Below are 25,082 nucleotides of genomic sequence, written 5' to 3'. Positions count from 1 at the left end.
AGTAGAAATATCTAGATGAAAAGGGAAGGGAAGAACCTGGAAACTTCCAGAACCTTCCAGGCAGAAGGAATAGCATGAGCAAAGGTCATGTTGCAGAAGCAATGGGGAACTTGGTTGAAGATGCGAGTGGAAAGCTCCCTGGGGTAGACCAGGTCAACCATGGCAAGGAACTTTTATCTTTATCCTGAGAGGTGGAGTGCCCTTGAAGTGTATAATCAGAGGTGGCTCCGTTAGATGTGCATTTTGACAAGACCACTCTGGCTGCAAGGTGGAGAGTGGAATGGAGGGGATCAAAAGCAGTTAATAGGTGATTGCACTTGTCCAGGTGAGAAATGGCCATGATGCCTTGAACTAAAGTGGTACTGAAGGTGGAGACGAAGAAAATAGGATAAATTCGAGAAAAATTTAGAAATTTTAAAAAGAGGAGTCAGTTTAGATATGAGCCAGCATGAGAAACAGGTCAAAGATGACTCCTAGGCTGCTAAGTAGATGGAGAGAATGCCATTCTCAGAGATAGCTCCATCTCTGCTTTTGAAGGAACAAAGAGATCTATTGAGTTGTGCTCTTCAGTCTAATCATTGAGAAGATCCCTGTGGAACTGGGACTCATTGAGATATTAAGTTAGGGACCTTCTATTATGTGTTATGTTTCTAAAAACTATTTTTCTATTTGTATTTTACATTTTGATTTACAGAGTATTTTCAAATATATTATCTGTAAGGTATAGATTGCTATCCCCATTTTGAAAATGAGGAAATAAAGTGAGTAGTTAAGTAACTTGCTCAAAGTCACACAGGCTATCTGAGTCCAAATTCAATGCTCTTTTTATTTTATTTCTGCCATTCATTCATTCAGTATGTGTTTACCACCTACTCAGAGGCAGCAGAGGCAGATTCATCATGTAGCTAACGAACTAAAGCTTTAGAGCCTCACATCTACATAAGCTCTGAGGCTCTTAGAGGAACCCTAGAAATGAGTTTGTCTGGTTACATATTTTCATCTTTTTTTTTTTAATTTGCCAAAGATAGTTAAACCACAGTTAGTTATGACTGCCATCTCTTCCCACATTAACATCCTCTCCATCGTGCTTCTCCTCATGGCCAGTGGCCACAGACATCTGTGAGATCCAGATAAGAACAAGGTAGGATGAAAATTAATTTGTGTATAGTTAGTGGTTATATTGACATCTTTTTGCACCTACCTTTATAAGAGTTGTTTTGCTGGCTGTCTAAGTGTAAGAAGAGATTCCAGGAACACCCCTGCTGTCCACTATGCTGAGTTACTGGGTCTTAAGGTCTTGAGAAGAAGTTTGGAGAGCATGTTATATGGGGTCTAGTTCTCTTTAATCCCTGATCAAAACAGAATTTCTCTCCTTGTCAGGAATATACTTGATAATAAAGCAAAAACACATACCCTTTCTTCCCCATTTCTGTTGAGAATTGTGTGAAATCAATTTATGAGAATTCCTGTGTTTGTAAGGCACAAATCTTTAGTAGTTCTACAACTACACATTGCAGTATATTTGGGTGTGAAGTGATATGTCTTATGTATCTATGGTATCAATAATAAAAAAAAATTTCAATCATGTTATAGAAAAATTATCTGTTTATTCTCTCTGAAGATAATGAAAGTAAAACTTATGAGATAATCAGTGTACACCAAAAATACAGAAACAGTTACTGTGGAGGTTGATTAGATAATTTATTAATAAAAATAGTATATAATTTACCTGGAATTTGTGGCATTTTGCCAGCCTTCAATAAGGTGGAATTTACTTGGGTTTTTGTTCTAAAGACATATTCATTTTTCTATCAAATTTTATATTCAAAATTTTGTATTCCTTTCCTTAAATAGAGCCCCAAAGTTTTATAAGCCACAGGCTTCCAAAATTTGTATGTACTCCCACACAGGAACTATGTGAATCAGACAAAATAACCTGCTCCCCCACAACTTAAAGCTTATGAGAAGGAAATGGCAGTGGGGTGGGTAGGTGTTAGAGCTTGGCTGTGTGGGGCCAAGTGCTGTGGGAAAGCACCACAGATGCCCCTGACTGCCTTAAGGGTTGATGATGATGGTTAGGAAAGGAAGATGATTCCCAAGTGGAAAGGAGAGGTAAGGATGTCTTAGGTAGAAAGACTAGTCAAAGCCTCACATAAACATAGTTTTAATCCTCACTACTTGATCTAAGGTCCATGAATTGTTTCTTATGCAAAGCTCTGATGACTTCATTTTGCACGCTCTCCTTTCATTGCTACTTCCCTCAATCTCCTTGCCTACCTTCCCTGGGGAGAGTCAGTTGCCCCTTCCATTGGTCTCGGTCAGCACCCTGTTGATATTCTGGTTTTGCATTCAGCCTTTTTCCTTGCCCTCTTGCAAAAAAGAATATTATGTTAACTCCCTCAATACAGAGACTGAGTCTTTTTCCAATTTTTGCATCCTAGAACCCACCACATTGTTGGTACATAGTAGGTATCCAATAAATGTTGATGCAGTAATATTTATTGAGCTCCTATCATCTGGCAGCCCCTGTACTAGACACCAAAAAACCACTGGTAAAGGAAGCAGACACAGCACCTGCCATCGGGGGGCTTACATTCTAGTGTCTGTTGAAAGAATAAATGAATGGTGGTGTGTGTGCTGAACAAGCTCAGAAAAAGTGATGTTAGGAAAGGGGTTCGAGGTAGTCAGAGTCTGTCTCCTCCAATCGCCCTTCCATTGCTTCAGACTTATCATCTGTGTTACCTCTCTGCTTAAAAATCTCCCAGGACATCCCAACCAAACCATTTGTCTGTCATTTAAGGCTTCCCAAAGCCAAGCCCACCCTGCCCAACCATCCCAAACCCTTAGGACCCACCAGTACAGGGCCTCTGCTCTTCCCACTGTGCCCTTCTTGTACTTACAGCTTATGAGAAGGAAATGGCACAAGACTTTGACAAGTTAACAACCATGATTATATGAAACCATCAATATCAACTACAATGAACACTTATTAAATGCCTGCTATTCAATAAATAAGCACCAAACTCTGTGGGCTCCTTGGAGAGAAGACCCAATTGCTTGAGGCTAGGAAGATATTCACATAAAAAGTTCGCTGGTGATCCTAGAGAGCCCATGCCAAGGAATAAATGAGGCTACATAGATGACAAGAGGAGAAGGACAGTTTTTCTGAGACCATTAAATTAAGTGTTTTGCATGCCACTTCCTGTATTACATATACATATATCTTACATTATGTAAGCAGCTGTGGTACCACCAACTCAATTCACTTCTTCAACAAGTGTATATAGAACATCTGCCTTTTTTGAGACACCACAATGAGTGCTGAGTTCATGAAAGGAGGCAAAGCAGGTTTTTCACTCCTATGGGAACTTCAAAGGCAGTGGGTTCTTATAAGAACAATGGGAGGCTACTGAAAGGTTTTTCATGATTTTAATTTTTAATTTTTGTGAGTATGTAGTAGGTGTATATTTATGGAGTACATGATATATTTTGATACAAGCATGCAATGCTTAATAGTCACGTTACACATTGCATGCTTATATTCATGGAAAATAGGGTGTCCCGTACCTCAAGCATTTATTCTTTCTTTGTGTTACAAACAATCCAATTATGCTCTTTTATTTTAACATGTACAAGAAATTATCATTGACTATAGTCACCCTGTTGTGCTGTCAAATACTAGATGTTTTTCATTCTATATCATTATATTTTTGTACCATTAACCATCCACGCTTTCACCACCACACTATCCCTCTCAGCCTCTGGTACCCATTGTTCTTCTCTCTGTCTCCAAAAATTCAATGTTTTTAATTTTTAGCCTCCATAAATAAGTGAGAACATGCAAAGTTTGTCTTTCTGTTCCTGGCGTATTTCATTTAACATAATGACCTCCAGTTCCATCCATGTTTTTTCAAACAACAGGATCTCATCCTTTTTATGGCTGAATAGTACTCCATTGTGTATAAGTACCACATTTTGCATATCTATTCATTTGTTAATAGGCATAGGTTGCTTGCAAATTTTGCCTATTGTGAATAGTGCTGCAATAAACATGGGCATGCAGATTTCTCTTCAACATATTAATTTCCTTTATTTGGGGTATATACCCAGCAGTGGGATTGCTGGATCATATTGTAGCTCTATTTTCAATTTTTGAGGAACCTCCAAACTGTTCTCCATAGTGGTTGTACTAATTTACATTCTCACAAACAGCATACAAGAGTTCCCCTTTGCCTGTCTTTTGGATATAAGCCATTTTAACTGGGGTGAGATGATATTTCATTGCAGTTTTGATTAGCATTTCTCTGATGATCAATGATATCAGGCATCTTTTCATATACCTGTTTTCCATCTATATGTTTTCTTTTCACAATGTTTATTCAGATTTTTTGCCCATTTTTCAATTGGATTATTAGAATTTTTCCCATACAATTGTTTGACCTCTTTATATATTTCAGTTATTAATTGGTTGTCAGATGTAGAGTTTGCAAATATTTTCTCCCATTCTGTGGGTTGTCTCTTCACTTTGTTGTTTCTTTTGTGGTGCAAAAGCATTTTTAACTTGATGTGATCCCATTTGTTCATTTTTGCTTTGGTTGACTGTGCTTGTGGGATATTACTCAAGAGATCTTTGCCCAGTTCAATATTCTGAAGAGTTTCCCCAATGTTTTCTTTCAGTATTTTCATAGTTTTAGGTCTTAAATTTTGATTTGATTTTTTAATATGATGAGAGATAGGAATGTTGGTTCATTCCTCTGCATATGGGTTTCCAGTTTTCCCAGCATCATTGATTGAAGAGACTGTCTTTTCCCGAATGTATGTTCTTGGCACCTTGGTTAAAAACGAGTTCACTGTAGATGTATGGATATGTTTGTGTGTTCTTTATTCTCTTCCATTGCTCTATGTGTCTGTGTTTATGCCAGTACCATCCTGTTTTGGTTACTATAAATATGTATTATAATTTGAAGCCAGGTAATACAATTCCTCCAGTTTTGTTCTTTTTGATCAGAATAGCTTTGGATATTCTGGGTGTTTCATGGCTCCTTAAATTTTAGGATTTTTTTTTCTGTTTCTGTGAAGAATGTCATTGATATTTTGATAGGGATTGCATTGAATCTGTATGTTGCTTTGGGTAGATGTACATTTTAACATATTTTTTTTCCAGTCTATGAATATGAAATATCTTTCTATTTTTTTTGCATCCTCTTCAATTTCTTTCATCAATGTCTTATAGTTTTCATTGTAGAGAGCTTTCACTTCTTAGGTTAACTCCCAGATATTTTATTTTATTTGTGGATATTGTAAATGGGATTATGTTCTTGATTTCTTTTTCAGATTGCTGCTGGCATATAGAAATGCTACTGATTTTCTATGTTAATTTTGTATCCTGAAACTTCACTGAATTTGTTAACCAGTTCTGTTATTTGGTTAAGTATTTAGGTTTTTCCAAATATAAGATCATATCATCTACAAATAAGGATAATTTGACTTTCTCCTTTCCAAATTGGATGCCTTTTATTTCTTTCTCTTGTCTGATTGCTCTAACTAGAACGTCAGTGGTTAAAGTAGGCATCCTTGTTATTTTCCATATCTTTGAGGAAAGGCTTTCAGTCTTTCCCCATTCAGCATGACCCTAGCTGTGGGTCTGTCATATATGGCTTTTATTGTGTTGAGGTATGTTCCTTCTATACCCAATTTTTTGAGAGTTTTTATCATGAAGGCATGTTGAATTTTATCCAATGCTTTTTCAGCATCAGTTGAAATGATCGTGTGGTTTTTGTCCTTCATTCTGTTGATATGATGTGTCACTTTGATTGATATGTAAATGTTGAACCATCCTTGTATCCTGGGATAAATCTCACGTGGTCTTGATGAGTGATCTTTTAAACGTGATGTTGAATTTCTTTTGCTAGTATTTTGTTAAGGATTTTTGCATCAATGTTCTTTAGGAATACTGGCCTGTAGTTTCCTTTATTCATGTGTCTTTATCTGGTTTTGGTATCAGGGTAATAATGGCCTTGTAGATGGGTACTCCCTTCACCTCTATTTGTCAGAATAGTTTGAGTAGTATTGGTATTATCTCTTCTTTAAATGTTTGGTGAAATTTAGCAATGAAGCTATTGGGTACCAGGCTTTTTTTTTGCTGGAAGACTTCATTATGACTTAGGTCGTGTTACTTGTTATCAGTCTGTTCAGGTTTTGGATTTCTTCATGGTTCAATATTCGTAGGTTTTATGTATCTAGGAATGTATCCATTTCTTCTAGGTTTTCCAATTTAGTGGTATACAGTTGCTCATTGTAGCCTCTAATGATCCTCTAAATTCCTGTGGTATTGGTTGTAATGTTTCCTTTTTCATATCAGATTTTATTTAATTTGATCTTCTCCCTTTTTTTTTCTTAGTCTGGCTAAAGGTTTGCTGATTTTGTTTACCTTTTGAAAAAATCAACTTTTTGTTATGTTGATCTGTTGTATTGTTTTCTTTGTTTTATTTCTTTCTGCTCTGATCTTTATTTTTTTTCCTTCTGTTAATTTTGGGTTTGTTTGATCTTGTTTTTCTTGTTCCTTAAGATGCATTGTTAGCTTGTTTATTTGAATTTTTTTATTTTTTGATGTGGATGCTTATAGGTATAAAATTTTCTTTTAGTACTGCTTTCACTGTAACCCAAAGGTTTTGCTTTGTTGTCTTTCCATTATCAATGGTTTCAGCAAATTTTTCAATTTCTATTTTAATTTATTCATTGACCCACTGGTCATTCAGGAGCATATTGTTTAATTTCCACGTGTTTGTGTAGTTTCCAAAATTCCTCCTGTTACTGATTTCTAGTTTTCTTCCATTATGGTTCAGAGAACATACTTAACATAATCTCAATTTTTGAACTTTTAAATATGCTTTTGTGACCTAAAATATGGTCTATTCTTGAGAATGATCTATGAGCTGTGAAGAATAATGTATATTCTGCAGCCATTGAATGAAATGTTCTGTAAATATCTATTAGATTCATGTTGTCTATAGTGCAGATTACGTTGATGTTTCTTTGTTAATTTTCTGTCTCCGTGATCTGCTCAATGCTGAAAGTGAGGTGTTGATGTCTCTAGCTATTATTGTATGGGACTCTACCTCTCTCTTTGCTTTGTGTATCTGGGTACTCCATCATTGGGTGCATATATATTTACAATTATTATATTGCCTTGATGAATTTACCACTTTATTATTATATAATGATCTTCTTTGTCTCTTTTAATAGTTTCTATCTTGAAATATATTTTGTCTAAATGTAGCTACTCCTTCTCTTTTTCGGTTTCCATTGGCATGAAGTATGTTTTTCTATTTCTTTATTTTTAGTCTATGTGTGTCTTTATAGGTGAAGTGTGTTTCTTGCAGGCAACAGATCATTGAGACTTATTTTTTCTTTCCATTTAGACAGCCTATGTCTTTCGATTGGAGAGTGATATGGTTTGGCTGAGTCCCCACCCAAATCTCATCTTGAATTGTAGTTCTCATAATTCCCAAATGTAGTGGGAGGGACCTGCTGGGAGGTAATTTAATTATTGGGGGTAGTTACCCTCATGCTATTCTTGTGATAGAGTGAGTTCTCAGGAGATCTGATGATTTTATAAGGGGCTTTTCCCCCTCTTGCTTGGCACTCCTTCTTGCTGCCACCATGTGAGGAAGGACGTGTTTGCTTATTCTTCATTATTGTAGGTTTCCCAAGGCCTCCCCAGCCCTGCAGAACTGTGAGTCAATTAAATCTCTTTCCTTTGTAAATTACTCAGTCTCAAGCATGTCTTTATTAGCAGTGTGAGAAAGAACTAATACTGAGAGTTTAGTCCATTTATATTCAATGCTATTATTAAGTAAGTACTTACTCTTGCCATTTCTGTTGCTTATTTTTCTGGTTGTTTTGTGGTCTTTTTCTTCTTTCCCTCCTTTCTGTCTTTCTTTTAGTGAAAGTGGTTTTCTGTGGTGGTATGTTATAATTTCTTGCTTTTTACTTTTTTTTGTATCTGTTGTATGGTTTTTTATTTGAGGATACCAGTGAGGCTTCCACATAATATCTTATAACCTATTAATTTAATCCAATGACAATTTAACACTGAATGCGTAAACAAACAAGCAAAGAGAAAACTAATTTTAAAACTCTGCAGTTTAACTTTGTTGCCCTGATTAACTTTTTATTATTTCTATTTATATACTATTGTACTTTCAATGTATTGACAAGTTGTTGTAGTTATTATTTTTTATTTACTCATCTTTTTGTCATTCTACTCAAGATATGAGTAATTTATACACTATATTGACAATGTTGTTATATTATATTTTTCTCTGTGCTTAGTATTACCAGTAAGTTTTTCACCTTCAGATTATTTCTTAATGCTCATTAACATCATTTTCTTTCAGATTAAAAAACTCCCTTTAGCATTTCGTGTAGGATAAGTTTGGTTTTGATAAAATCCCTCAGGTTTTGTTTGCCTGGGGAAATCTTTATTTCTCCTTCATGTTTGAAGAACTTTTTGGCTGGATATACTACTCTAGGATAAACATTTTTTTCCAGAGGGGAGGTGCCAAGATGGCTGACTGGAAGCAGCTACTGTGCACCGCTCTCATGGAATGGAGATAAAGTTGTGAGTAAACACGATAAATTTTCCTTAGTACTGCTCTTCAACAAGATTGTCCAGGAAGCCATGTTGGAATTCATCAAGGAAGCAACAGTGAACCACAGAGAGCAGAGAGGAATGAGGCAGGACAGCTGCCCACCAAGGATTGCATGAAAGCAAGGGAGTCTCCCCACCATGGGGAAGGGGTGAGTGAGCAAGAGGCCCCAGTGATCACACTATTCCCATAGATCTTTGCAATTCTGGGCACAGGATATTCCCTGTGACCCTCCCCACAACCCCTCCCTCCCAGGCCTCCAAACTGACATGGACAGCTGCCTAGAGTCTGGGCAGAGCTACCACTCAGGCTCACATGGATCCCCAAGGGTCTTGGATCCCTGAGCACCCTGACACCACCTGCTGTAAGTGTGTATTTCACCAATAGGGAATGCCAGGCTCTCTTGCTAACCCCCAGGATAGGGTTTGTGTCCACAGTGCTGAGGAAGGGACAGATTGCAAGCCTCACCTCTGCTTCATATCTTCAGGCAAAGCCCACTGGCCCAGGACCCTAGAACAGCCACCCTACTCCCACCTAAGCACTTGGGCCAGTAGCAGCTCTGCATTTCTCTGGGACAGAACTCCCAGAGGTAAATGACAGACCCTCAGTTGCTGCTGCATGCTGTCTGCTGTCTTGGCCCTCACTTCTACTTCCCTCAGGCTAGGGAGGTAGTGAAGAGCCCAAATACTGTCTCAAGCCTCCAACATGCTGTAGTAGATGCCATACAGAAAAGGAGCCAGATTATTCTTGACACTGGTCCCTGCCCCTGCTACACTTCACTCAGCAGGGCCTCCCAACCTGGGCTCCCACCACAGCCACCTTCTCACTTCAGTTGGTGGTGGCTGTGCATTTCTGTGAGGTGGAATACCCAGAGACAGCTAACGGGCTCTCTGCCATTGCCATGGCAGCATATCAACTCTTTCCGCCCTTGAGCTGGGGAACACACGAAGACCCTGATTGCTTTGCTCACATATCCAACATGCCTCAGCCACCATACAGAGAGGAGCCCAGTCTCTCTTCCCTGTGAGCTCCTGACACCCTGCTCTTCATCAGGCAGAAACCCCCACTTGGGCCTGCAGAGTAACTATCCCACCTCCAGCTGAACGTTTCCACTGACAGCCCTGTGTCTCTCTCAAGTAGAGTTCCCCCAAGCAACTGACAGCCTCTCTGCCATTACCACTGCTGTCTTCTGGCTGAGAAAGGAATAACAAAGAGCCTGAGTGCTTTACTCACATTTCCAGCACACCACAGAAGACCTATGGAAAAGAGGCCAGACTGTCTTCCCCCAGAGCCTTCTACACACCTTGTTCTTCACCGGACAGGGCCCCCTGGCTTAGGCCTGCAACACTGCTATCCCACCTTCAGCTAAATGTTCGCATTGGCAGCAGCTCTGTGTTTCTCCAGGGCAGAGCTCCCAGAAGCAACTGATAACCCCTCTGGCACTACCACTTCCATGGTACCTGCCCTTGCTGCTCTTGGGCTGGGGAGTGAACAAAGACCCTGATCGTTTTGCTCACAGCTTCATCATGCAGCTTCCATATAGACAGGAGCCCAGTCTCTCTTCACTGTGAGACCCTGACTCCCTGCTCTTCTTAACCATGCAGGGCCCCCAGTTTGGGACTACAAAGCAGCCACCCCACCTGTAGGTGATGATTCCAATTGGCAATGGTTGTGCATTTCTCTGGGGTGGAGCTCCCAGGTACAAGTGACAGGCCTTCTGCCATTGCCACTGCCAAGGTCCCTGCCCCTGCAGACCTTAAGCTAGGGAGGAAACAAAAGCCCAAGCTTGCCCCAGGGCTGCAGTGTGCAGCCTGGGAGTGCCAAGCCAAGATCTGTGGCCAGCACTTGATTGGGAGAGGAGCCTGCACTGTCAGAGCACTGAGAGGATGGAGGCAAGCAGGAGGAAATACAGAGGAGCCATGCAACTGAGAACCTGTCTAATGGCCCTTATGTTTAAGTGCCATCTACTGAACTGCAGCTGAAATTACAACAGCAAAAATACTTTGCTAATACACTCCACTGTGAAACCATGAGCAAGAATTCAGCCACAAAGACAGACCCTGCACAAAGCCTGGCCCTCTGAAAACATCTAGAAATGAAGTCAACTGACTGCTCAAATGACACCATAGTTAAAGAACATCATCCCACACAGATGAGAAAGAACCAGCATGACAACTCTGACAATTCTAAAAGCCAAAGCTTCTCATCTCCAAAAGACCACATTAGCTTTCCAGTGGTGCTTCTTAAGGAGAATGAAATGACAGACATAAAATTCAGAATCTAGATGGCAATGAATATCATAGACATTCAGAAGAAAGCTGAAACCCAATCCAAAGAATCTAAGGAATTCAGTAAAAGATTCAAGAGATGAAATTCAAAATTTCCATTTTAAGAAAGAACCAAACTGATCTAATAGAGCTGAATGACTCACTACAAGAATTTCATAACACAATATTAACAGCAGAATCAACTGAGCTGAGGAAATAATTCAGAGCTCAAAGACTGGTTCTTTGAATTAGTTCAGTGAGACAAAAACAAAGAAAAAAAAATTTTTTTAAATAAGCAAAACCTCTGAGAAATGTGGGATTATGTAAAGAGACCTAACCTATGAGTCACTGGCACCCCTGAAAGAGAGGAAGAGAGAGCAAGCAACTTGGGAAACATATTTGAAAATATCGTCTACAAAAATTTTCCCAATCTTGTTAGGTTGACATTCATATTCAGAAAATTCAGAGAACCTCTGATATACTATACAAGATGACCATCCCCAAGACACATAGTCATCAGAATCTCTAAGGTCAGTGAGGAAAAAATATATATTAAAGGCAGCTGGAGAGAAAGGGCAGGTCACTTGCAAAGGAAACCCTATCAGGATAACAGCTGACCTTTCAGCAGAAGCCCTACAAACCAGAAGAAATTGGGGATCTATATTCAGCATTCCTAAAGAAAATAAATTCCAACCAAGAATTTTATATCCAGACAAACTAAGCTTCAAAAGTAAAGGAGAAATAAAACTCTTTTCAGACAAGCAAATGCTAATGGAATTCATTACCAACAAACCTGCCTTACAACAGATCTTTAAGGAGTGCTAAACATGGAAACAAAAAACCATTACTGGCCACGACAATAAGTACATAGACCATTGACACTGTAAAGCAACTACACAATTTACATAACAACCAGCTAATAACACAATAATAGGATCAAATCTGAACATTTCCATATTAAACTAGCATGTAAGTAGGCTAAATCCCTCCAATTAAAAGACACAGATAGCAAGCTGGATACAGAAGCAAGACCAAACTATATGCTGTCTTCAAGAGAACCATCTGACATGAATGACATCCATAGGCTAAAAGTAAAAAGATGGAGAAATCAAGCAAATGGAAAACAAAAAAGAGCAGGGATAGATATTATTACTTCAGGCAAAACAGACTTTAAACCAACAATGATAAAAAATAATGAAGTAGAGGATCACATAATAATAGAGAGTTCAATTCAACCAGAAGACTTAACTATCCTAACTATATGTGCACCCCGCACTGGAACACCCAGATTCATAAATTCTTAGAGGTCTACAAAAAGACTTAGAAAGCCACACAAAAATAGTGGGAAACTATCACAAAGCAAATCCACAGTGATCAGGTAGACTATATTCCTGGGATGCAATGTTGATTCAACATAGGAAAATCAATAAATGTGATTTATCACAAAAACAGAACTAAAAACAAAAACCACATGATCTTCTCAATAGATGCAGAAAAGGCTTTTGATAAAACTCAACATCCCTTTATGTTAAAAACCCTCAACAAACTAGGCATCAAAGGAACACACCTCAAAATAATAAGAGCCATCTATGATCAACCCACAGCCAACATCATACTGAATAGCAAAAACTGGAAGCCTGAGAACTGGAACAAGACAAGGAGGCCTACTCTCACTACTCCTATTCAAAATAGTACTAGAAGTCCTAGCCAGAGTAATCTGGCAACAGAAAGAAATAAAAGACATCCAAATAGGAGAGGATGTTATATCCTTCGTAGATGTTAGGATCCTCTTGGTATAGGATCCTCTCTCTTCGTAGATGTTATGATCCTATACCAAGAAAAAACCCCATTGTATCTGCTCTAAGGCATCTAGATCTGATAAACAACTTCATCAAAGTTTCAGAATAAAAAAATCAATGTATAAAAATTAGTAGCATTTCTGTACACAATAACATCCAAGCTGGGAGTCAAATTAAGAACACAATCACATTCACAATAGCCACAAAAATAATAAAATACCTGGGAATACAGCCAACCAGGGAGGTGAAAGATCTCTACAATGAGAATTACAAAACACTGCTGAAAGAAATCAGACACAACACAAGCAAATGGAAAAACATTCCATCTCATGGGTAGGAAGAATTAACATTGGTAAAATGGCCATACTACCCAAAACAGATTCATTGCTATTTCTATGAAACTACCAATGACTTGTTTTTCACAGAACAAGAAGATAAAATTCTAAAATTCAAATGAAACCAAAAAAGAACCTAGGTATTCAAAACAATCCTAAGCAAAAAGAACAAAGTCAGAGGCATCACACTACCCAACTTCAAACCATACCACAAGGCTAAAGTAACCAAAACAGCATGATACTGTTACAAAAACAGACACATAGACCAATGGAACAGGTTAGAGAACTCAGAAATAAACTTGCACATCTATAATTACTTGATTTTCAACAAAGCTGACAATAATAAGCAATTGGGAAGGGAATCCCTATTCAATAAATGGTGCTGGGATAGAGGACTAGCCATATGCTGAAGATTGAAACTGTACTCCTTCCTTTCACCATATACAAAAGTCAACTCAAGATGATTAAAAGACCTAAAACTTTAAAAACCTAAAATTTGTAAAACCTAAAACTTTAAGAACCCTAGAAGAAAATCTAGGAAATACCATTCTGGACATCAGCCCTGACAAAAATTTCATGAAGAAAACACCAAAAGCAATTGTAACAAAAAGAAAAATTGACAAGTAGGACTTAATTAAACTGAAGAGCTTCTGCACAGCAAAATAAAGTATCAACAGAGAAAAAAGAAGACCTACAAAATGGGAGAAAATATTTGCAAACTATGCATCCAACAAAGGTCTAATATTCAGATTCTGTGAGGAACTTAAACTAATACACAAAAAAACAAACAACCGCATTAAAAATGAGCAAAGGACATGAACAGACACTTCTCAAGAGAAGACATACACACACCCAACAAGCATATGAAAAAATGCCCAACATCACTAATCATTAGAGAAATGCAAATCAAAACTGCAGTGAGATACCATCTCACATGAATCAGAATGATGATCATGAAAAAATAAAAATGTAGCAGATGTTGGCAAGCCTGTGGAGAAAAGTATATGTTTATACACTGCTGGCGGGAAAGTAAATTAGTTTAGCCACTGTGGAAAGCTGTTTGGAGATGTCTCAAAGGACTTAAAACAGAACTACCATTCGACCCAGCATTATATTATATACCCAAAGGAATATAAATCATTCTACCATAAAGATACACACGTGGACAAGTTTGCTGCAGCATTATCAACAATAGCAAAGACATGTAATCAACCTAGATGCCCATCAATGGTAGACTGGATAAACAAAATGTACAACATATACACCATGGAATATTATGTCATAAAAATGAATGAAATCATGTCATTTGCAGCATCATGGATAGAGCTGGAGGCCATTATCCTAAGTGAATTCATGCAAGAATAGAAAACCAAATAAACATTGAGTGAAGATAGACACAAAAAACAGAACAATAGTTACCGAGTTCTTCTTGAGGTTGGAGGGTGGGAGAAGGGTGTGGATTGAAAAATTACCTATCAGATACTATGTTCACTACCTGGGTGACAAAATAATTGGTACACCAAACCCCTGTGATATACAATTTACCCATGTAACAAACCTGTACGTGTATTCCCTGAACCTAAAATAAAAGTTGGAAAGAAAAAATAGTTTTTTCCCTTCAGCACTTTAAATATGCCATGCTACTTCCTCCATGCCTATAAGGTTTCCACTGAAACGTCTACTGTCAGATGTATTGGAGATCCATTGCACGTTTTTTGTTTCTTTTCTCTTGCTGCTTTTAGCATCCTTCCTTTATCCTTGAACTTTTTTGATTATTAAATGTCTTCAGGTAGTCCTAACTGGGTTAAATCTGCTTAATGTTCTATAATCTTCTTGTACTTGAATATTGATATTGTTCTTTAGGTTCAGCAAGTTCTGTTATTATGCCTTTGAAAAACTTTCTACCCCCATCTCTCTCTCTACCTTCTCTTTAAGGTCAGCAACTCTTAGGTTTGCTCTTTTAAGGCCATTTTCTAGATCTTTTAGGCATGCTTCATTTTTTTTACTCTTCTGTCTCCTTTGTGTATTTTCAAATAGCCTGTCTTCAAGCTCACTAATTCTTTCTTCTGCTTCGTCAATTATCTTACGACTGTAATACATTCTTCAGTATGTCTATCGCACTTTTCAGCTGCAGAATTTCTGTTTAATTCTTTTTAATTATTTTAAATTCTGTTGAATGTATCCAATAGAATTCTGAATTCCTTCTCTATGTTATCTTGAATTATGTTGATTTCTCTCAAAGCAGCTATTCTGAATTCCCTGTCTGAAATGTCACATATCTCTATCTCTGCAGCATTGGTTCCTGGTGTCTTATTTAGTTCATTTGGTGAGGTCGTGTTTTTCTAGATGGTCTTGATACTTGGCCATCTAGTTCGTTGGTGTCTGGGCATTGAAGAGTTAGTATTTCATATAGTTCTCACCATCTGCGCTTTGTAGTAGTCCTTTTTGGAAAGGATTTCCAGGTATTCTAATAAATTTGGATATTGTAATCCAAGTTTTTGATCATTGCAGCTGTATTTGCAACAGGGGAAACTCCAAACCATGTAATACTGTGGCTTCTTGCAAGCTTACAGAGGTACCACCTTGGTGGTGTTGGATAAGGTCCAGAAGAATTATCTGGATTACCAGGCAGAGACTCTTGTTTTTTCTCCTTATTTCCTCCCAGATGAGTAGAGTCTCTCACTCTGTGCTGAGCTGTCTGGAGCTGGGGGAGCAGAGCAGTGACACAAGCACCCCTGTGGTCACCACCACTAGGATTTCACTGAGTCAGATCTGAAGCCAGCACAGCACTGGATCTAGCCCAAGACCTGTGGCAACTACTGCCTGGCTACTGCCTATGTTCACTCAAGGCCCTAGGGCTCTACAATCAGTAGGTGGCAAAGCCAGCCAGGGTGACACATTCTCCCCAGCCCCAGGCTGGTCCAGAGATGGAAGCCCATACTGCAAGGAGGGTATTAAACACCTAACTCTTCAACATCCAGGTGCCATAGCCTGGAGTTGGAAACCTTAGGAACCTACCTGATGCTCTCTTTTACTGTGGCTGAGCTGGCACCCAAGCCACAAGACAGAGTTCTTCCCATTCTTCCTTCCCCTTTCCACAAACAGAGGGATCTCTCACCCTGGCTACCACTGCCCCAGGCCTACAGGGAGTACTGCCAGGCTATCACTGATCTTCACTCAAGGGCTAAGGGCTCTTTGGGCAGTTTGTTGTGAATGCTGCAAGGTCTAGGACTCTCTCTTCAGAGGAGTGGGCCCTCTCTGGCCCAGGGCAGTCCAGAAATGCCATCCAAGAGCCAAGGCCTGGAATTGGGAACCCGAGAGCCTGCCTGCTATTTTACCCCACTGCGGCCAACCTCATACCCAAGCTCCAAGACTAAGTCCCCTTTATTCTTCCTCCTCTGTTTCTCAAGCAGAAGGAGTCTCTCCTCATAGCCATCACAGCTAGGAATATGCTGGGTCACACCTGAAGCCAGCAGGTCTGAGTCTAACCCAAGGCCCATGGAATATACTACCTTGTTACTGTTGCTGATCATTCAGGGCCCAAGGGTTCTTTCCATGACTGGGTCCTTCACTTCAAGGCAGTGGGGTCTCTTCTGTCCCAGCGTGTGTCTAGAAATGTTGTCTGGGAGCTAGAACCTGGAATAGGGGCCTCAGGACTCTGCCCAGCACCCTATTCTACTGTGGCTGAGCTGATATTCAAATTGCAAGACAAAGCCCTCTTTATTCCTCTCTCTCCTTTCCTCAAACAGAGGGAAGGAGTCTCTCCTGGAGCTGTGAGCTGTGCTGCCAGGGGTTGGAAGAGGAGTGAGAGAAGCACTCCCTTGGCCAGCCTGGCTGGGGATTCACTAGGTCATGTGCCCCACAAGTCCACTGGCTCTGAGCCCAGCATAGCATCAGGACTTGCCTGGGAATTGCAGTCTTTGTGGCCCAGACTGCCTTTTGAGTTTATTTAGTACCCAAGAGCTGTTTAGCCCATGTTGGTGAGACTTGCAGGAACTAAACTTTTGAACACTAGGATGGGCAATTCTCGTCTGGCTAGGCCTGGTCTAAATGCTCCCTCTGTGGGTGCTGACTGAGTTCTGCCTGGTGTTGCTTTCCACTGTGGCAGGGCAGACAACGCCAAGTCCCACAATCCCTTTGCTGTCCCTTAACGAAGCACACAGATTCTCTCTCCATGCCATGTGTCCACTGCTGCTGGAGTGTTGGGGTGATGGGGGAGGAGTTGCATCAGCAATTCAAGACTGTTTTTCTACCTTCTTAGGTGTCCCTTTCAGTGATATAAAACTAAAATAGTGTACTGTGATCACTCACCTGAATTTTGGTTCTTAGGAAGATGCTTTTTTGTGTGGATAGTCACACAATTTGGTGTTTCTGTGGGGAGAATGATAGGTGAAGGCTTCTATTCAGCCATCCTGTTCCCCTGTTCTGAAAGGTTTTGTAGAGGAGCAATAGGGTATGTGATACTTTGTAAAGATCACTTTGTCTGGGGCTGTAATATAAAGTTCCTTTTTTTTTACATTCTGATGCCTTTTATACGTGTGACTGTGACATTTAGTTAGATCATTCTGGTGGCAGTGAAGAAAAGGTATTTGAGGGAGATTAAACTAAAAGCATGAATACCAGCTGGGACAATACCGAAGTAAAGCAATGATATAGTCATAGGGAGGAAGAAAATGATTTAAATTCAGGTGGATTTTTCATTATGTACATTTGTTTATATTATATACATACTAAATGTGTGTGTTTGTGTGTGTATGTGTGTGTGTGTCTGTGTGTGTGTATAATTGTTAAGACTTGGTGGTTGTGGAGTGGCTGTGAGAGAGTGGTGAGAGTGTGGCATGACCCCAGGATTTTGGTTTGACTGTGTGGGTGGATGGTGCTAAACCCTGAAATATAGAACACAAAAGGAGGGAACGAGTTGAGGGAGTAAGCATGATCTCAGTTTCAAATATGTTGCCCTTGATAAATCCATGGAATATTCCAGTAGCAATGTTGATCACACCAGTTTCAGATCCCAGGGAGGTCAGTCCAGAATGAAGAATTTGAGAGTCATCAGCAGAAGAGGTGGAAGCTAAACTCTAAGGGCAGCATATGTCATCAAGGAACTTGGCACTGGGGGTGAGAAACTAAAAAAACTAACTACTGAGAAACAAAGGATTGGAAGGATAAGAACCATGGTAGTCAAAGGAGGAGAGAATCTCAACAAGAGATGAGTGATCGACAGGGCCAGATGCATTGAGATGATCAAATAAAGTAGGACCTGATGTATCTTTTAGCAAAATAGATTCAGGGGTGTAGCAAAATAGAGTCAGGGGTGACTATATTAGTCTGGGTTCTCCAGAAAAACAGAACCAGGAAGAGATTAGATGTAGATGGACATGTATTTCAAGAAATTAGCTCATGTGGTTATGGAGGCTGAGTCCCAAGATCTGCAGTTGACAAACTGTGGACCCTGACTACAGTTCCAGTATGAGTCTGAGTCCAAAGTTAGGAGAAGACTAGTGCCCCAGCTCTAAGACAGGCAGAGAGAGTAAGTTCTCCCTCACTCATCCTCAGTCCCTCAACAGATTGGATGAGGCCTGCCCACAACCTTTACTCAGTCCCCCTCATCCGGAAAGACTCCCACAGACACACTCTGGGTACTCCAGAGGGAAGAGCAAGAAATAAATGAAACTGTGGGTGTTGACTAATGTTCAAAAAATTTGGCAGAGGGCTAAAGGTGGTCACAAGGTCAAAGAGTGTATCGGCCTTTTTTTTAGGATGCGAAGGTACGCATTTTATAAGTTATAGGTTTATGAGTTAATCAATCAAACTTTCCTGAGTTGGAGGGAGACCAGATTGGGAAGAAACAGAGCTCAGGAAAGGAGGCTGGAGAGAGGTAGGGCAGAAGTGAGGATGAGGAAGAATCAGAGGATGAGGCTACACGTGGGAATGGAAAGTTAAGATTTCCAAAGTGAGGCTCTTCTGGGTAAAGACAAAGCCCAAGATGCAGACTTGAAAGGGGTGGCTGAAGAGGAATGGAGGTTAAGGCTACTGGAGTGGAGAAAGTCAAGGAAGCGAAAGGCTCTGGGGCTGGGTAGGTTGTTCCTGTGGCTCTTTTCTTCCCACTGCAAGTTTCTGACCATTCTTCAGGGTCAGTATCAAAGGCCATCTTTGTAACAACTTAACTGAGCCTCTCCTCCCCCTCAAGTCACTAGGGCATCCTCTTACCCAAATAAAGTATTAACATATTTACATGGCTAGTTTAACTTCTTTATCAGAATATATTAGTTCTTCATGAGTCTGAGCAATGGAGACTGTCTTATCACCCAGAATACCTCTAGAGAAATAGTTCTTTATCTTTAGTATACAAAAGGACTACCAAGTAGCTTGTTAAAAGAGCCAATTTGCCAGATTCTGATTTGGTGAGTCTGGGATAAAGCTTCAGAATCTGAATATTAACAAACATCTCAGATATCTCTAATGGGAGCATCAGGGGAGAACGTCATTAAGTCCACACGATGCTCTATGGTTGAACCAAATTGCATGGAGAAGAATTAATGGAATAGAATCAAGTAGTCCTGAATGAGTCAAGTTGCATATGTTCACAGTCCCAGCTGCAGTTTGCGAAATAACCGGCAGGTGGCGAACGACCCACACAACTCGCAGAAATGACAGCTTCTCGGGGTCCCAATTTCTAGACCCAAAACTGCCCAGGAGTAGAGGAGAATCCTATTTCCCAAGCAATGCTGTCGGCGACAATGGTGAGCCTCATCCGTTTGCATGTGCATCCTGATGTGCCAATGGCGGATCTCTTGCCCTAGTCCCCAGGGCTAAAGTCATGCTGACCCCATGACATTGCCTTCTGGCTACCAAGAGCCATAATCCTGGCACCAGCAAGGACTGGTCTCACTGACGACATCATTTGCCTCCTGAAGATTCTTGTGGCAGAAGGGCAGTGGGAGAAGAACAGCAAAACAAGTTTGTCTGTTCAAAGAGAGGAATGGTTGCCACCAGAGGATCATGTGGTCCATGCCTGTATTCTCTATTTAGTCCGAATCAGAGGGCAGGCATCTTGCTCAACCCTCTCATTTTATAGAGCCTGAGAGACGATGAGCAACTTGCCAGAGGTCACAGAGGTAGAAAGTTCCAGGATTTTCTGGGATCTGTCCCTTTAAGTGACTTGCCTTTTCATTGCACCTAACAGTAACGTGTCAAAGGGTGTGTGTATGTTGAAATCATTAGTGTCTGCTCATGAATTGTTATATAGGAGAAGCTTAGAGGTGACCATCTGGTTGGGGAAGAGGGGCTGGATGACACTAGGATGTGTTTGCATAACAAGTCCACCACTTTTACCTAGATTGTGTATTTATTTGGGGTGGGAGATGCAGGAAGGTGGGAGTCCAAAGAGAAGGGAGCATGTGGAAGAAGATTCTTCATGGTTGCCCCCACTGCATGTTTTAATGGACTTTCTTATACATCTCCTTTAATGTCTACTAAGTCGCAAATATATTGAAGGCACTCATTGTGTCTTATTCCTGATTATGTTTCATAGTTATTTGATGAATCAATGAGCATGTCAACCTTGATCATTTTTAGATCTGAACAGCATTTTCTAACATCTTAGATGATTAGCATATACCTTCTGTTATCCATTTCTGTCTGTTTGTACTTATTTAACACCTATCCAGTGTTTACTATGTGCACTGTTGTCAGCATTTTACAAATATCAACTTATTTAATCTTGTCTTTGTTGCTGTTTCCTAAAGAGTCCATGACAGTGAATATCTACTATTAGAAATCCTTCTCTTCCTCTCTTCCCCTGCCCGTGTTGCAAATACTTGGCCTGGGGAAGAGTGGTGGGGAGGGATGAAATAGTTAACTAGCTGACCTGGGGCGCACAGTTTCCCTGGCAGATGCTGCGCTCAGGCTGCGGCTGCTTCCTCCTGAATCTGTTAGGAGTACACTTTCCCTTTGCCCTCGGGGCCAGCGGCCAGGTTTGCCCCGGTGGTGGAGACAGCTCCAGCCACGAAGCTGATTTATAGGCCAGAGCATTCCCAGGCCGCACCGCAAGGAGTCGGGCTGAGCTTGGACTTTTGGAAGGTGGTGATGGACACAGGACACGTGGCCACACAATGGGGACACACGACTGACCTCAGTCACTTCGGTAAACTGCCCTTGCTTTCCGGAGGCGGCAGGAACGTTTCAGGAGCTCCAAGGCTCTAGGCGCCTGCATTCCTCACCCCAGCCGGTAGTCCCCTAACCCTGTTGAACGCAAGAGCATCCAAGGGCGCACAAGTCCCCAAGAGCTCTCAGAGGTCCCTGACCCTGAGCGTTAAAGCACTTCCTCGTGGATGAGACCCTTGGTGCGTTCCACCCGCTTGGGGGCTGAGACTGGCCAGGACGCACTCAGAATGAACTTTCCGCGCAGGTCAGATATAGGCACCCAGGGGTTTTGTGACGTCACAATGCCGTCGGGCCCGGTGAAAGGCAAAGGAAGGGTCAAAAACGGATAGTGTGTGTGTTGTGTGGCTGAAGTGGGGGCGTGTGAGAAGAGGGAAGCCCGAGGAATGGGGGAAGGGTTTTGGGGACATGAATTTGAGAAGGAGCAATCAAGTTTGTGCGTGGGGGGAAGCAGGATTTTTTCTTCTTCCCTCCTATATGCAAACTGTCACTTCGGGTTAGCGTGAGCCCTTATCTGGCTCATTAGCATGAGCTGTGGCTAACACGCTTAAACCCTCTAATTATTTATTATGCCGTCACGGGGCGGGTTGCAACCCCACCCCGGGGCGCACTTTCGGGAACCTGCAGAGCTGGGCACCGCACGGGGGCCAGGGCACAGCGCCTGGCCCGGCTGCGCGCTACCAGGGAGACCCCTTACGGCTCAGGAGCCCCCACGGGGCACTGTTCTGAGGGTCAACGAAGCAGAGTTGTTGGGGGTCTATCTGGAATGGCTTCTCACCAACATTCATCCCCAGGGTAGTAGTACTGCACTCGCCTGGTGAATCTACATAGCACCCTAACTTCTCCATTAACAACTCCAAAGACGGAAGTTGGAGCCAAGAGGAACAGACTTTGCAAAAATAAAAACAGAAGCCAAACCTGGTGCAAAGGGTTGGGAATTGGGCTGAGTAGCATGTTGAGTACACCTTCCAGAAGAAGCCTGGGGAGAACCTAAAGTTTGCTGGAGCCCTCTTCCCCACCCCCGAGTTCCAAGAGGATCCACAAAGTGGGGGTGGGAGATTTGATGGCCTGAAATCCGGTCACTCACGTCCACGGTTCTATTCAGAAAACAGTTTCAAAATAAGTTAACCTCTGTAGGGAGTTTTTCCCCCCTCCCCTTCTAATTGTCCCCCCTTTCCCCCTCCTTCTTCTCATTTGAGTCTGTTTTATGTTCCCCTGCGTTGTGCCAACTATTTTATCTTTATTCCTTCTCTTTCTCTCTTGCCATTCATTCCTTTTTGTGTGTGTGTGTGGCTTCTCCGGCTGATGTGCGGCTCGTTACCACCCACTGCACACTTGCTCCTGTAGCTGAGGTGTTTCTATACAAACTCCAGCGTCCAGTTGTCATATTAATTATTACACTGAGTAATGACTGAAATGGTCAAAATAAGGGGAGACTCAAGAGCGCTTTTTCTTGCGGCTCAAAGATTCAGCAAGGAAGCCGTGCAACAAAGCACTAATTGGTCCTCAGAAGCACTCTGACAAGGCATGGAAGATAGGTTTCATAGAGCCCTTCGATTGCGAAGGGGGAGAGCTCTGAATGGACTCCACGCTTCTTTTCTAAACTCTCTTGCTGAGCAAAAAATGGACCTCTGTTTGAATACTGCCCTGATCCTTGAATACTATACCCAGCAGAGAAAAAAATGCACCATTTATTGTAAGTTTTTTTTTCTTCTCCAGCTATTCAGGGGTTCTCTGTGAAGAATCAGCTGGTTTTGTTTACCGTGAAAGACCTTTACTTTATTTTCATTCTTGGAGGAGGTGGGGAGGAGGAGGGAAGGAAAGCCATGTGCCTAGACAGAGAGGAGCTGGCCTACTGTAACAAAATAGAGTGTAACAAATCCTACAAAAGTTTAGAATGTATTGATTCTTTGGAGAGCTATATAGATTAACGACTTTCTTTATGCTCATCCAAGGAAGGTATTTAATCATAATGTAAATGGGGCTTTAGAAAAATATAAAGACTTAGCGTTACTTCTCCTTATTTGGAGAACTTCAAAAGGACTTGTGAGGGTGGCTGCAAATTACCTCCTCACCCCACCCCACATTCCCTCCTTATCCCAAAAGCCACAATAAAATATAGTTTGTGCTTTTTTTGTTTTGTTTTTTCAAACTTTTTTCTTTTTAAAGCATATTGAAAAAGTGAATAGATTTGTTAGAAGGCTGAATTCCTTAATGCAGGTGCAAGCCTGGCTGCTGTGACCAGGAAGCTGAGCCAAGCCAAATACATGGTTTGTGCTATTCTGCCCCCTGAGCAGGCCCTCCAAGGCTGGTGCAGAGTCAATGCAGGCTGGGCAGCAATCCTTTCTGAAATTACCTTGGGTAGGGTATTCTTAGAGGCAGTAGATTGTGCAGTAATGTTTTTTTCATTTTCCCTGGGTAGGAGTGTCTAGCACAGCCTTAGAGCAGCACACACCCCAGCAGGACGGAGGCCCTGTATTAATTATAGCTCCTGGAAGATGAATATTGGCTGTGAATGCCAAGCACACTCACTTTTCTCAAAGCATCCATTGCTTCTGGAACTCAAGTCACCCCCAAATTGAGGATACACTTAAAATCCTGTAACAAAATCCAGAATCCAAGACTTGTGTTTATCTTTGTACTCCCTTTGCCCCTGATTCAGAATCTAACTAAAGTTAAAAATATAACTTTATTAAATTATTTGTCCAAAGAAAATCCTAGTTTCACTTTTAATATCAATCCCTCTCCCCAAAGAGAAAGCATAAATTGGTTTTCAAAGAGATGAGTCATATCTTCTTTTTACAGAGAGACAACACACAATCAAGAGAACATATATAGGTCTTGAGCTTCAGCAAAGGTGGTACTGGCCTGGCCTTCAGCTGTGAATGGAAATTAAGGTGGCAGGAGACTCAGGGCACAGGGTCTCTGATCTCAGGGCAGCAGACCCCTGTGGTAACTAGGAAAGCCATCTTCCCCTACAGATCCTGATGCTGAATGAAGATAAAGTCTAATCTGAAGTATGGTTCAGCTCCAGAGTGCTCTGATATAGGAAAGGGGCATGAAGGTGCAGAAATTAAGTCCCTTATTGTATTGGAGGAGAAAGAGAAGCCTTTTCACCTTTCTGCAATGTTTGTACTCTGGGTGATACTCACCAAAGGGGATCAGTGCTTTGCCCTTCCCACTCCCCCACTCCCATGACAAGACAGAACACTGTTTGAATGCTGCTATTTGAAAAAGCGAAAAGACAATCTCTGATATGTGGAGAGACTTGCAAAGCAAATTACCCAACAACATCTGATTTAATTCTCATAACACCCTTGACGTACAGGCAAAGGGAGTACTACCACCTCATTTATGAATGAAGGTATCAAACCCTTTTGTGAGTTGTTTACTTCTCCCTTCATGTGAAGATAAATGGGACATTGTTCAAGTGTCTTAGCCAACTAAAGCCCTAAGGACTTGCTCAGAATCAGGCCTAATGTGTGGCAAGAGAGCCACAGAAAGCAGGGCCCAGTGGCTCTGCTGAAGCCCCTTGCATGTGGAGGCCACAGAACATCTCTATAGTCTGTCTTACTTGCTACCGTTCATGTCTAAAAATCGAGTTACTATCTCCATCATCTTAATATGCCAGCATCACCACTATTTCTCAAAAATGACAGGAATGACTCACCCCTAGGTGCTGGGACAGTGCGACAGAGTGGCACTGGATCTCCATTGGCTGGAGTGATGATCACAGAGAGGTTCCAGGAAGCCAAGTGCTGAGGCTCCTCCTGCCACACACCCTTTCCTGGGTGGGTTGTGTGAGCATGACTTCCTTATTAATTCCTTTCTCTATAGACCTGGGCTAGAGTGCTCTAATTACATATC

At 41.2% G+C, this 25,082-nt stretch overlaps 1 long non-coding RNA gene across 2 annotated transcripts; it reads right to left on the bottom strand.

The window, feature by feature from the left end:
* Positions 1-1,219: 1,219 nt before the first annotated feature.
* LOC131380802 (uncharacterized) lies at positions 1,220-21,427 on the bottom strand. 2 transcript variants are annotated; one of them, XR_009209016.1, is made up of 4 exons: positions 21,186-21,427; positions 17,364-17,423; positions 2,278-2,369; positions 1,220-1,296 (listed from the first exon to the last, which is right to left on the bottom strand). It is a non-coding gene; the product is annotated as an uncharacterized LOC131380802 (long non-coding RNA). The 2 variants fall into 2 exon arrangements; XR_009209017.1 differs by having other exon boundaries at positions 1,223-1,349.
* Between the last annotated feature and the right edge of the window lie 3,655 nt (positions 21,428-25,082).

This window comes from Hylobates moloch, unplaced genomic scaffold (genome assembly GCF_009828535.3).
Source record: "Hylobates moloch isolate HMO894 unplaced genomic scaffold, HMol_V3 SCAFFOLD_12, whole genome shotgun sequence".
In the NCBI taxonomy this organism is placed as follows: Eukaryota; Metazoa; Chordata; class Mammalia; order Primates; family Hylobatidae; genus Hylobates; species Hylobates moloch.
The sequence above is the reverse complement of the archived record's forward strand: the minus strand, read 5'-3'. Positions and strand labels throughout refer to the sequence as shown.